The following is a 13002-nucleotide window of genomic DNA, read 5'->3' on the forward strand; positions in this document are numbered from 1 at the left end:
GGAGCTACATATAAGTGCGGATGCACAGCTTCAGGTTATTCAGAAAAACTCAATTTCCCTGATCTGTGAAGTGTACTCCATCACTTCTGTAGATATCAGTCATATGAAAACGTATGTTGTTATTGTAGATCGATCCCATTCTATGGTCTCTGAGGTATGCAGAGACAGCTTTTTTGACATTCTTCCTAGATTTTTCAATCTAAGGACAACATTGGTTTGACCAGTTCCACTTCTGTCTTTGGCATATATTGGAATATACAAAGATAGTTTGAGGCAAAAGCAACATCAATTGTCTAAAGGTGTCCTTCATTAGCATTTCCAAACCTACCCCAGTCAATGTGCCTAGGTCGTTACCACCACAGTGCACAATCATGAGGTCAGGATGTTGGAGATGCAAACAGGTTTTAACCAAAGGGAGCAATTGGTGCCACTTTAATCCTCTTTGTCCAAACCATTTAATGTCCACATTTTGTAAGGTCTAAGTCAATACGTTTCTGTTCTGCATACCTCTTGCACCAGAAAACATAGCTATGTCCTACGATCCACACTAGCATTTTGAAGGTATAGCTGGAAGATATGGATAGATATCTGTAGCTCATGCAGTCCGTTCGTAGTATAAGATATATGTTTAAAGAAGCGGAACTAATTTTTATTCTCATACAAAAGGATAACTGATTGGGTGATGAAAAGCATTGTTTATGAAAAAGTAGGGTGCATATTAGTTTGTGGACAAGCATATTTGTCATCGGTTAATAAAAAACAGTTCCAACGTGGAGTACATATGATAGGATACAATTTGCTCAGTTCAACCACACCTGCTACTTGCATTTGGAAGGCACTGTTTGAACTTAAAACAATGGTGAACTTTTAACCTGCAGGTGCGCTAAATGTTCGAGAAAATGTTGCAAAAAAATATCGGTAGGTTTGAAAATGTTTATATGGCAAGTTGAAAAATAAATAATAGAGAGAAGTTTTGCAATTTGAAAAAATCAAGGAACTATTCTGATTTGTTCTTCACATGTATTTATGTGTGGAGCAACAGGGAAATTGTGCCATTACTGGTTCCATTCTTGATGAGAGCGGTGCATTACATGTACTGTTTGACTGTTTCACAAAGAAAGAATTACATGCGTTTGTGACATTTGGAATCTGCATACCAACCACGAACGTAAGTTAAATTATGCTTAGTGTGGAAATAATGGAACAAAAACCAGAAATGTTATGTGGACAATTTGTGGTCTCATTTTTTAAACTGAGAGGTAGATTTCAATATCAGTGAAGACTGGTGTGTTACTGGGAGGCTTTGGATTTTGGTGTTGTTATCAAATGGAATTTGTTGGGAAGCGTTTCTTCAGAAGACATTTTTTTGTAAATATGTGAGAGATAAAAAAATAATGAAAATGTTCTGTGTATATTTTCAGTACGATTTTGTTCAGAGTGCTAAAATGTGATTATTAGTGAAAGTAGTTGTCAGAGTGTGTTTGTCTGCTGAATATACGCAGGCCTTTAAGTGACCCGGGTCTTGTCGCTACTGCGCTCCTCCACCCATTTAAGACAGTTGCCAAATTTTTCTTTCCACTTAAAGCTGTTAATATACATATAGTAAAGGGATGAAACATTCAAAGTTTGCAAATTACACCTTTATTTATTCTGTCCAGCTCCCACCACCATTTTGTGCCCCCAGCGCTACTGTTTATAAAAATAATCGAATACAGTTCTTCGTATTATAAAAATAGCAGTTCTAAGTTTATTGCCATATTGGTAGGGTTTGTACTATATAGAGAATGTTGCAATCAGTTTTAATGGTATAAAACTGCACTGTGTTAGGTTGGAAACCTTACATATGTATAGGTTGTGATGTTATATTTTATACTGTGAGGTACATTCGAATATGAGTGAAGACAGGTGTTATACTGCAAACCCGTTCAGAATGTGCACAGATTACAGTAAATGGACAAAATAAATGTGCACGTTGTTTTCTGTATGTATGCATGGTTAGAATCATTTGATGATACTTTGAGATATAATCTAAACAGTGTTTGTGGTTTATAATTGGATACACTGCACCATATTAGTAGTTAGTGACTAGATGCTGCTAAAGGGATTATCTATTGCTCGTTCTTACAAAATAAAGGTGGAGAGGGGCGTTTCTTTCAAGAGATATTTTATAAATGTGTGAGAGATAAAAAAAAAAAAAATGTTCTTAGTAAATTTTCTGTACGATTTCTTAACATTAGTAAACTAACTGTGATTATAAGTGATGAAAATTGTTAGGTTGTGTCACTATGCTGAATATATGCAGGCCTTTAAGTGGACCGGGTCTTACCGGTGCTGAACACTGCTACACCTTTCAGACACCCGCCATTATTTTCATCCCAGTTAAAGCCATGAATATAAGTATATTAAAGGAATGGTACAACAAATGTTTAGGAATAACACTTCTGTTTACTCTCCTTATCTTCCACGCCCATTTTGTGCACCCAACAGTATTATTTGTAAAAATTAAGTGATAGAGCTTTATCTAGTATGAAGATAGTAGTTATACTTTTATTTACAGGTTCGTGGGATGTGTAGTGTAAAGAGAAGGTCGTAATCAGTTTCAATGGTACAAAAGTGACGTGACATATGTTTGAAAGATTACATGGTTTTAGGAATAAGCTCTCACTCTGCGAGTCCTCGGGCCTGCAGTTCTACCTCTTGAAGCCAACACTGGAAATATACGGCAGCTCTCTCTCTATGAGATACCCCCTCTACGCTCCCTCTCCCCACATCACTGTCCCGCACCTATCTTTTTACAACTGGACGGTCCGCACCTCTCCCTATGATAGTAGGCCCGCAGCTGTTTGCCTGTGAGCCGGCTCGCAGCTCTCCCTCTTCGAGCAAGCCAGTTGGCTCGTAGCTCTTTCTCTACGACCTAGTCCAAAGGCTCGCAAGTCTCCCTCTGCTAATCACCGGTCGGCTCCCTGCTCTTCGTCTGCGAGCCATGGGGCCCGCAGTTTTACCTTTGCAAGCCATCACTGGAAATATACCACAGGTGTCCCTCTACAAGATATCCCCTTCACGTTCCCCCTCTCCACGTTACTGTCCCACATGTATGCATTTGCAAGCTTACGACCCGCATCTTTCCCTATAGCAGTAGGCCCGCAGCTGTTCTTGTGCGAGCGACCCGGAGCTCTTTGTTTTCGAGCCGACGGGCCGCAGCTGTTCGTCTACGAGCCAGCTAGTCGGCTCGGAGCTCTTCCTCTACGAGCCAGCCCGCCGGCCCACAGTTCCCCCTCTGCAAACCATTGTTCGTCTCACAGCTCTTTCTCTGTGAGCCAACCTGAAGTTGTATGTCTGCAAGCCAACACTGGAAATATAGCACAGCTCTCTCTGTCTGCGAGATACCACTTTCACGATCCCTTTCTCCACATCACTGTCCTGCAGCTATCCGTTTGGAAACCGACGGTCCGCACCTCTCCCTATACCAGTTCTCCCGCAGCTGTTCCTCTGCGAGCCAGCCCGCAGCTCTCCTTTTGTGACCGATGGGCCGCAGCTCTCCCTGTACAAGTCAGTCAGTGTGCTTGGAGCTCTTTCTCTACGAGCTAGCCCGCAGGCTCACAGCTCTCTCTATGCAAACCATTGTTCAGCTCGCAGCTCTTTCTCGGCGAGCCAACCTGCAGTTGTATGTCTGCAAGCCAACACTGGAAATTTAGGGCAGCTCTCTCTGTCTGCGGGATACTCCGTTCACGATGCCTTTCTCCACATCATCGTACCGCAGCTATCTGTTTGGAAGCCGACGACCCGGAACTCTCCCTATACCAGTTCTCCCGCAGCTGTTCCTCTCTGAGTCGGCCTGCAGCTCTCCCTTTGTGACCCGACGGACCACAGCTCTCCCTGTACGAGTCAGTCAGTGTGCTTGGAGCTCTTTCTCTATGAGCCAGCCTGGCGGCCCGCAGCTCTCTCTCTGCAAACCATTGTTCAGCTAGCAGCTCTTTCTCTGTGAGCCAACCTGAAGTTGTATATCTGCAAGCCAACACTGGAAATATAGCGCAGCTCTCTCTGTCTGCGAGATATCCCCTTAACGATCCCTTTCTCCACATCACTGTCCCGCAGCTATCCGTTTGGAAACTGACGGCCCGCACCTCACCAGTTCTCCCACAGCTGTTCCTCTGCGAGCCGGCCTGCAGCTCTCACTTCGTGACCCGACGACCCGCAGTCAATCAGTGTGCTTGGAGCTCTTTCTCTATGAACCAGCCCGCCGGCCCGCAGCTCTCTCTCTGCCAACTATTGGTGGGCTTACAGCTCTTCCTCTATGAGTTAGCCCGCCGGCTTGCAGCTCTCTCTCTGCAAAGCATTGTTCGGCTCGCAGCTCTTTCTCTGCGAGCCAATCCGCATTTGTATCTCTGCAAGCTAATACTGGATATATACCGCAGCTCTCTCTGTCTGCGAGATACCTCTTCACGATCCCTTTCTCCACATCACGGTCTCGCAGCTATCGGTTTGAAAGCAGACGGCCGGCACCTCTCCCTATACCAGTTTGCCCGCAGCTCTTCCTCTGCGAGACGGCCCGCAGCTCTCCATCTGTGACCCGACGGACCACAGCTCTCCCTCTACGAGTCAGTCAGTTGGCTTGGAGCTCTTTTTCTACAAGCCAGACCGCCGGCCCGCAACTCTCTCTCTGTGAATGTTTGGTGGGCTCGCACCTCTTCCTCTATGAGCCAGCTCACCAGCTCGCAACTCTACATCTGTGAACCACTAGTCAGCTCGCAGCTCTTCATCTATGAGCCGTTGGGCCCGCAGTTGTAGCTCTACAAACCAATACTGGAAATATACCGCAGGTGTGTGTCTACAAGATACCACCTTCACGCTTCCTCTCCCCATATCACCTTCCCACACGCATGATTTGAAAGCCGACGGCCTGCACCTTTTCTTATCGCTTTCGGCCCGCAGCTGTTCCTGTGCGAGCTGGCCCGCATCTCTCTTTCTGCAAGCCCATGGGCTGCAGCTGTCCCTCTATGAGCCAGCCCAGCAGTTCATAGCTGACCCACTGCAAACTATTGTTGGGCTCGCAGCTCTTCATCTGCGAGCCGTCAGGCCCGCAGTTGTACCTCTGCAAGCCAACACTGGAAATATACTGTAGTTCTGTCCACGATATCTCCTTCATGCTCCCTCTTCCAACATTAGCGGTCATAGCTATCTCTTTGCAAGGCGACGGGCCGTACTTTTCACTATAGTATTTGGCTCGCAGCTGTTCCTCTGTTAGCCTGCATGCAGCTCTCCCTCTGCGTGCAATGTAGTTTAGCAAACCTGCTGTCAGTGTCATGCCGTTCTTCAATCATTCATCCAGCACTATCTACTTACCCTATCACTCTGCCAATATGTAAGCACTTATAAATTTACCATGCACTCTGTTTGCAGCACTGTAATCATTCTACTTAGTAGTTATGTACTTATGGAATGGCCTAGCCACTAAGACAAGTATAGCTATAATATTCTGTGCAGTATCTATCCACACCTTTAACCAGCTACATACTATTGGTACACTCCTATAAGTAACCAGTTAGTACCCATGCAGTCTAGGAATCATGCTGTCAGTCCCATGCACTTTTCTAATCACCCTTCCAGCACTATATACTTATCTTATTACTCTGGTAATATCTAAGCACCTATAAATTCACCATCCACTCTGTTTGCAGCAGTGTAATCATTCTAGTTAGTAGCTATTTACTTATGGAATTGGATAGCTAGTTAGACAAGTACAGCTACAATATTCCATGCACACCTTTAACTAGTTACATACTATTGTTTCACTGCTATAAATACACAGTTAATACCTGAGCAGGGTAGAAATCGTGCTGTCAGTGGCATGCACTGTTCTAATCACCCATCCAGCATTATCTAGTTATCCTATCACTGCACCAAAACTTAAGTATTTATAATTTCGACATGCAGTCTGTTTACAGCACTGTAATCATTCCAGTTAGTAGTCATGTACTTATGGAATGGCCTAGCCATTAACACTACTATAGATATTCTGTGCACTTAGCATGCAGATGTCTAACCAGGTACATACTATTGATATTGTCTTGTAAATACCCAGTTAGTACCTATGCAGTGTGGGAATCCTCTTGTCAGTCCTGTGCACTTCTCCAATCAACCATCCAGCACAATCTATTCATCCGATCACTTTGCGAATACCTAAGCACTTATAAATTCCCTATCACTCTTTATGCAGCACTGTAATCATTCCAGTTACTAGTAATTGTACTTATGGAATGGCCTAGCCACTAATACAAGTAGAACTATAATATTCTGTGCACTATCCATGAAGAGCTTTGACCAGCTACATACTATTGGTACACTTATGTAAATATCCAGTTAGTACCTATGCAGTGTAGAAATCCTCCTGTCAGTCTTATACACTTCAAAAACACACAAATAATCAGAGGTCTTAAAGAGAAGAGATATATCTCTAAACAGGTATCTACTGCAAGAGTGTTTAGATAGAAATAGAAAGCAAAAAAGTTTTCTAGAAAGAGAAATGAACCTTCATTGTCTCAGGATACCCATCAATCATCAATGTGATCATTATCATCATTTGGGTTATCCAAACAACCTCCAGTTGTCCTCTTGATCATAGAGGAATGCCAGGTTTATTATGACCTCTTTCTGGATCATTCACAGAGAGAACAGGGAGGAAAGAGAGAAGGACAACAGTAAAGGATGTTATCTACTCTTTTATCTAGAGTGAATATTTAGAGTGAATAAGTGCAGTGCAAACAAAATAAGTGATTAAAAAAGGATTCGCAAGAGAGATGCACTTCTCATCAAATGTGTAAAGCCACGTGCGATCCTCCTTAAAAACAATCATTTAGCAGTGTCAAAGAGCAACTGCTACCACTGGTCTTATACACCCATGCAGCACTATCTACTTATCCTATCACTCTGCCAATATCTAAGCACTTATAAACTCACTTAGGCACTCTCCTTGTAGTATTGTAATCTTTTAGTCACTAGCCATGTATTCATGGAATGATTGAGACTGTTACCATGCAGTTCCATGTGTACTATTAATGCTGTGCTCTAGTATCTTTCACACTACTCATACACTACTACAACTATGCAGGTAGCACTGTTCCATTGCTGAAATCATTGATCTAGTTTCTTTCTATGTATTTTTATAGTTATATATGTGAATATTTACATATAATTATTTTAATTATATTAAATTGTTTTCAAAACTTTTCTTATTTTACAGACATTTTGCATAATTTTCAAGAAAGTGTAAAAATGTCAAGTAAAGAGCAAAGAAAATAGAAAACAGAAAAGAGGTTTATTTAAAACAAAAAGTAAAAGAGGAATTAGATCAACTACAACATGTTAGCAGTACATCATTCCGAAATGTGAAAGTTAGTTAAAATAATATGAGGCCATCCTTATTCAAACTGTGCACCCTTTTCAGGCTATAATTCGGTTGGAGCCTAAATCAGGTAAGCTGCCTCCAACAGATCTACAAAGAGGTTTAAAAGGAAGAGTTGTGTATTTACCTTTAGATTTTAAGAAACATGTTGAAACTGTTAGTGTAGAAAGAGAGGATACTGTGAACCAGTAGTCATTTTTGTTAATGGTGTACCCACAAAGAGTCGGAAAATACGGCAAGAATTAGTAGATGTGAGTAAAGTCCAAAAGGCTACATTATACCTGGTGCAAAACAATATCTACTATAAAAGTGTAAATGTAGAAGGACAAGAAATGACTTTAGAAGATGAAACAGATATTTCAATTGGACAAATAGAAAAAGTGGAGAATTCAAGAAAAGAAGAAAATAATGAACATTATACTATACACCCTCTACATTCAAAAGAACTGATAGGAGATACTATTGACTTGTTCCAGATGAAAAAAGCAAAAGGAACTCCCATGAGTGTGTGGGAAAAAAGTTTGGAAGCTTGTTGTTTTCCACAGCTGTTCCCTATTGGAAAAGGTGGACGATATGATGAACGACCAGTTCAGATTCCAGCTTCAGAATATCGTGCTTTACGACTCTGCTCAGAAGAACCAAGATTTCATCAGTGTATTCCATATTTGTTCCATCTTTTATTTGAGAGTGATCTGTCTGCACTTTCATATGCAGTCAACCATATATTAAAAACTGGAACGCATCTTTCACATGTTTCTGCAAAGGAATTTATGGACAAAGTTGAAGAATGGGACGAACATTTAGAATCACAGTTAATTAATTTGATGGCATGTCAATGTGGCACTAATGAATATTGGTATCGACGTCATGGGGAATTAAAATGTATGTTAAGAAACTTAGGAACTCCTACCTGGTTTGTTACACTTAGCTATGCTGAGTATTCATGGGATAATTTACTGAATTTTCTACGAGAAGCAAATTCAAATATAGAAAATATTAAATTGAAGACACTTGGAGAACTGTGTTCCCTAGATCCTGTAAATGTCTGCAGATATTTTAATCATAGATTTGAAGCTATGGTGTCTTCCATCTGTAATTAAAAAAATCCACCTATTGGCGAAGTTATTGATTTTTTGGGGAAAAAAAGAAGACCAGGCTAGAGGTGCTCCTCATATAAATATGCTTTAATGAATCAAGGATGCCCCCAAATTTGGAACTGATTCAGATGAGACTGTTTTATCTTTTATTGAAGAGTATATTACCTGTGCAATTGCAAAAACAGGAGGTCAAAATATCTTAAGACAGCAAGTTTTACGGTTTCAGAGTCATCGATGTGGAAAATATTGTCGACGGAAATATAAGTCAAAGGATAAATTTTACACAACGGGGCCGATTCTGATCCGGGTCGGAAAGCACTCCAACCGAGCTGGATCCAGAGTGTTTTCCGACCGAGCCGGAGTCCTGCAGTCCGATCGAGCAAGTACGATGCGGCCATATGCTGCCGGACTCGGTCCGGTCGGACTCCCATAGAAGTCAATGGGAGCCGGTCGTACGATGCGTACTTGTGCTCCCATTGTACGTCTCGCACAAGGGCACCCCCTCCAGTGGGTATGCGTCGGTGCCATCCGCACCGTACATGCCTGTGTTGGGGGGACCCTTCGATCTCCCCCTGTGTCTGAGATGTAGGGCTGCGGGTGACAGGGGGTCCGACGCAGACCCCAAAGGCAACCACCCGGACGTTTTGCGAGCCGGACACTCCGGCTCGCACCGGCTGTCCGATGCCTGCATCTTACTGGCTCAGTCGTAAATCGGATCCATTGCACGCCACGGTTAGCTTACGACCGAGACGTACGGAGCAGTTCGGACCTGGAAACGACTCGGTCGGTGAATTCCACGTAGCTCGCATCGTACTTGCTCGCTCATACAACAGTACAAGTTGGGCGGAAAACATCCGTACGGCTCGCAGTTTTTCCGGCCGGATCGCATTCGGTGCCCTTCCGACCTTGATCGGAATCGGCCCCAAAATATCAATTTGGTTTTCCACGTCCAGTAATTTCCAAAGGAAGAGTAAGCAGTTTGATGTCAGCAGTGAGGCATACTATCACTCGAAAATCACCCAAAAATACTTATAATATGAAAAGAACAGAAGAATCGAAGTACATTAATGATTACAATCCGGTGAATTTGAAGATGTGGAATGCAAATATGGGCATACAATATGTTGCAGATAACTCAATTGCTGTTGCTTGCTATGTCACGTCATATATTACCAGGTCTGAGAAGACAGAATTGAAAGAAATGTGGGAGGAAATTTCACAGGAGAAGACACTTAGCAAAAAATTGTACAGCTTCAGCTTAAAGATGCTTTCACATTGGGAAATTGGATCCTACGAATGTTCGGATCGATTGACATCTGCAAGTTTATATTCAAAGTCAAGAGGAATCATCTGGATAAGTCTAGGCCTTGCTGCAGCACGAAATCGAGTTTTGAAATCAGTACAAGAAATTGAATACTAAGGGTGGGACGCAAATTCCGTTCCGCTCGCGGAACTTGCGAAATTTCTGCATTTTTGCGTTCCGCACGGAACGCGAAAATGTCGAAACTTCTGCGATCCGCGGTTGAACAGAAATATGCAGGGCAGGATTCATTCTGGCATGATGCTCCTGTCACAAAAATTAAACCTCAACAGGAAGCACTTACAGATATAAATAAAGCAGGTGCCCGAGTTGAAGCTCAAATTCAGTAACGCATTAATCAGCTAAAAAAGAATTGTGAGCTAGGTCGAGGCTGGGCAGGTGTGCTCTTCTCCCCATATCTACAGTCAAAAATTAGCTGTGATCCTTGATGGAGCTCTGTGCATCCATGACTTTCTCGAGCACAATCCCCGTTTAGTTCCTGACACCAGGATGTTCTGTCTCCTCATCTGCTGCTCTGATCGGTCTCTGGCCCTTTATAAACATGAGGCATGTGAACTGCATGGAAGCCCCGCCCGTTTGGCCCCGGCCCACACACCAGTGGTGTGCAACCTCTTCCTGCCCTTTCCCCCACTATGATGGCCAGCTCACTCGAGGGACCCCGGTGCCCGTTGGCGCGGTGGCAACGTTACAAACACACATGGTCGCTGTAGACAACTCTTCTGGCCCATTACGCAGCTGTAGTGTAAGAAAAGCACTATACATTTACCCAACGAGGTAGCACTTACTGATTAGCCAGTAGAAAGGGCTCCAGTTGAGTAGAGGTATTGCACAAAACGGTGGCATCTTCTTGGGTAAATATGCAGTGCAGGATTCATTCTGGCACGATGCTCCTGTCACAAAAATTAAACCTCAACAGGAAGCACTTACAGATATAAATAAAGCAGGTGTCCGAGTTGAAGCTCAAATTCAGTAACGCACATTAATCAGCACAATATATTCATGAGCACGGTCGAGGCTAGGCAGGTGTGCTGTCTCCCCATATCTACCATCAACAATTTTCTGTATTCCTTGATGGAGCTCTGTGCATCCATGAGTTTCTTGAGCGCAATCCCAGTGTAGTTTCTGACACCAGGAGGTTCTGTCTCCTCATCTGCTGCTCTGATCGGTCTCTGGTCCTTTATAAACAAGAGGCATGTGAACTGCATGGAAGCCCCGCCCGTTTGGCCCCGGGCCACACATTAGCGGTGTGCAACGTCTTCCCGCCCATTCCCCCACTATGATAGACAGCTCACTCGAGGGACCCCGGCGCCCGTTGGCGTGGTGGCAACGTTACAGACACACTTGGTCACTGTAGAGTAGACAACTCTTCTGGCCCTTTACACAGCTGTAGTGTTGGAAAAACACTATACATTTACCAACGAGGTAGCACTTACTGATTAGCCAGTAGAAAGTACTCTAGTTGAGTAGAGGTATTGCACAAAATGGTGGCATCTTCTTTGGTAAATATGCAGGGCAGTATTCATTCTGGCACAATGCTCCTGCCTAAAAAATTAAACCTCAACAGGAAGCCCTTACAGATATAAATAAAGCAGGTGCCCGAGTTGAAGCTCAAATTCAGTAATGCATTAATTAGCCCGAAAACTCCGCGAGTACGCGAAAGTTCACGTGTTCGCGGAGATTTTTTGCCGTTTTGCGAAATGTTTCGAATGGCAACTTCGCAAATTCCATCCACCCCTATTAAATACTTGGCACTGAATGAACCAGAAAGTACAGATATTCTGAAATCAAATATGTTGGATACATACTATCCAAATAGAAGTCCATACCTGGAAAACATATGTCTTTATGAAATACTGCAACATTATAGTTTTAAAAAAAGTTACAGAAAAATAAATGAAGGAAAAGATGCTGTAATTGGATCTGATGGATGTTTGTTAAAGCATGCCAAAGGAAATTTGATTAATCACAGGAAATTAAGTTGTGATACTCCAGATAAGAGAGAGTTTTTCTATTTAGCTCTTCTGCAACTCTTCAAACCTTGGCAGACTGAAATGTAATTACTTGGAGATTTTGACTGCTATGAAGATTCTTTCAGTGGATGTAAAGATAGCATTGAATGTACAATTTTTCCAAATTATCTCCAAGTGTTGAATGAAGAGATTAATCAAGAAAATACTATTGCAGCTGAAACTGCTAGAGGCAGTTCACAAGATAGTCAGAGTTCTGCTCCACAAAGTCAAGATCCACTAGGAGAAGCCATACTTGAAAATGAAGTGGCAATAGCAATGAGTGATGTGGAAACGGTGATGCAGTAAGCACAACAGGACAATATTGATTTGGAAAATTTGGAGGAATGTCTGAATACTGAACAGAAAGAAATTTATCACCAAGTTACACAACAGATACAACATGGATTACTGCATGAAAAGAATGATTGCCAATGTACATCATTTAGACCTACTCTTATGTACATCAGTGGACAAGCTGGAACGGGGAAAACTTTCTTGATTGAATGTTTGTCAAGTTATCTACAGAAAACAACGGATTCATATTTGTCTTGTGTTGTAGCTGCTCTAACTGGGTTAGCAGCACACAATACTAAAGGGATTACTTTACATTGTCTACTTATGTTACCAGTAGAACATGAAAATAAGTTGGAATACCACAAGCTATCTGGAGAAGCTTGTTTCGAAGTTTCAAGAGTACTGAAGAAAATGAAACTTCTGGTAATTGATGAAGTAAGCATAGTCTCAAACTTAATGCTTGCGTTTGTACATTTGAGGATGCAGCAGATTTAAAAAACAAATTATGATGTTTTATTTGGAGGAACACATGTAATTGTATTTGGTGATCTACTACAACTCACACTTGTGAAAGGCAACCCAGTTTTTAAAACCCTTCTTCATGAAGACACTAAAAATCTTTGGGAAGTATTGGAAATGTGAAAATTTGGAGTTATTTTTAATATAAGGAACTTATCAAGAACATGCCACAAGCAAATGATGAAGATTATGGAACTATTCTTCAAAATATTAGAATTTGTGTTTTAACAAAGGATGGAAAAAATGCTTTAGAAAGTCGGCTACTAAGAAACTTGTTTCCAAAAGAAAATGTTGCAGCTGAAACAATCTACCAAAGAATTGCAGAAAAGAAATCTATAATTTGCCTTATGCCAACATTGA

The sequence above is a fragment of the Triturus cristatus genome, chromosome 8 (assembly GCF_964204655.1).
Source record: "Triturus cristatus chromosome 8, aTriCri1.1, whole genome shotgun sequence".
Classification (NCBI taxonomy): Eukaryota; Metazoa; Chordata; class Amphibia; order Caudata; family Salamandridae; genus Triturus; species Triturus cristatus.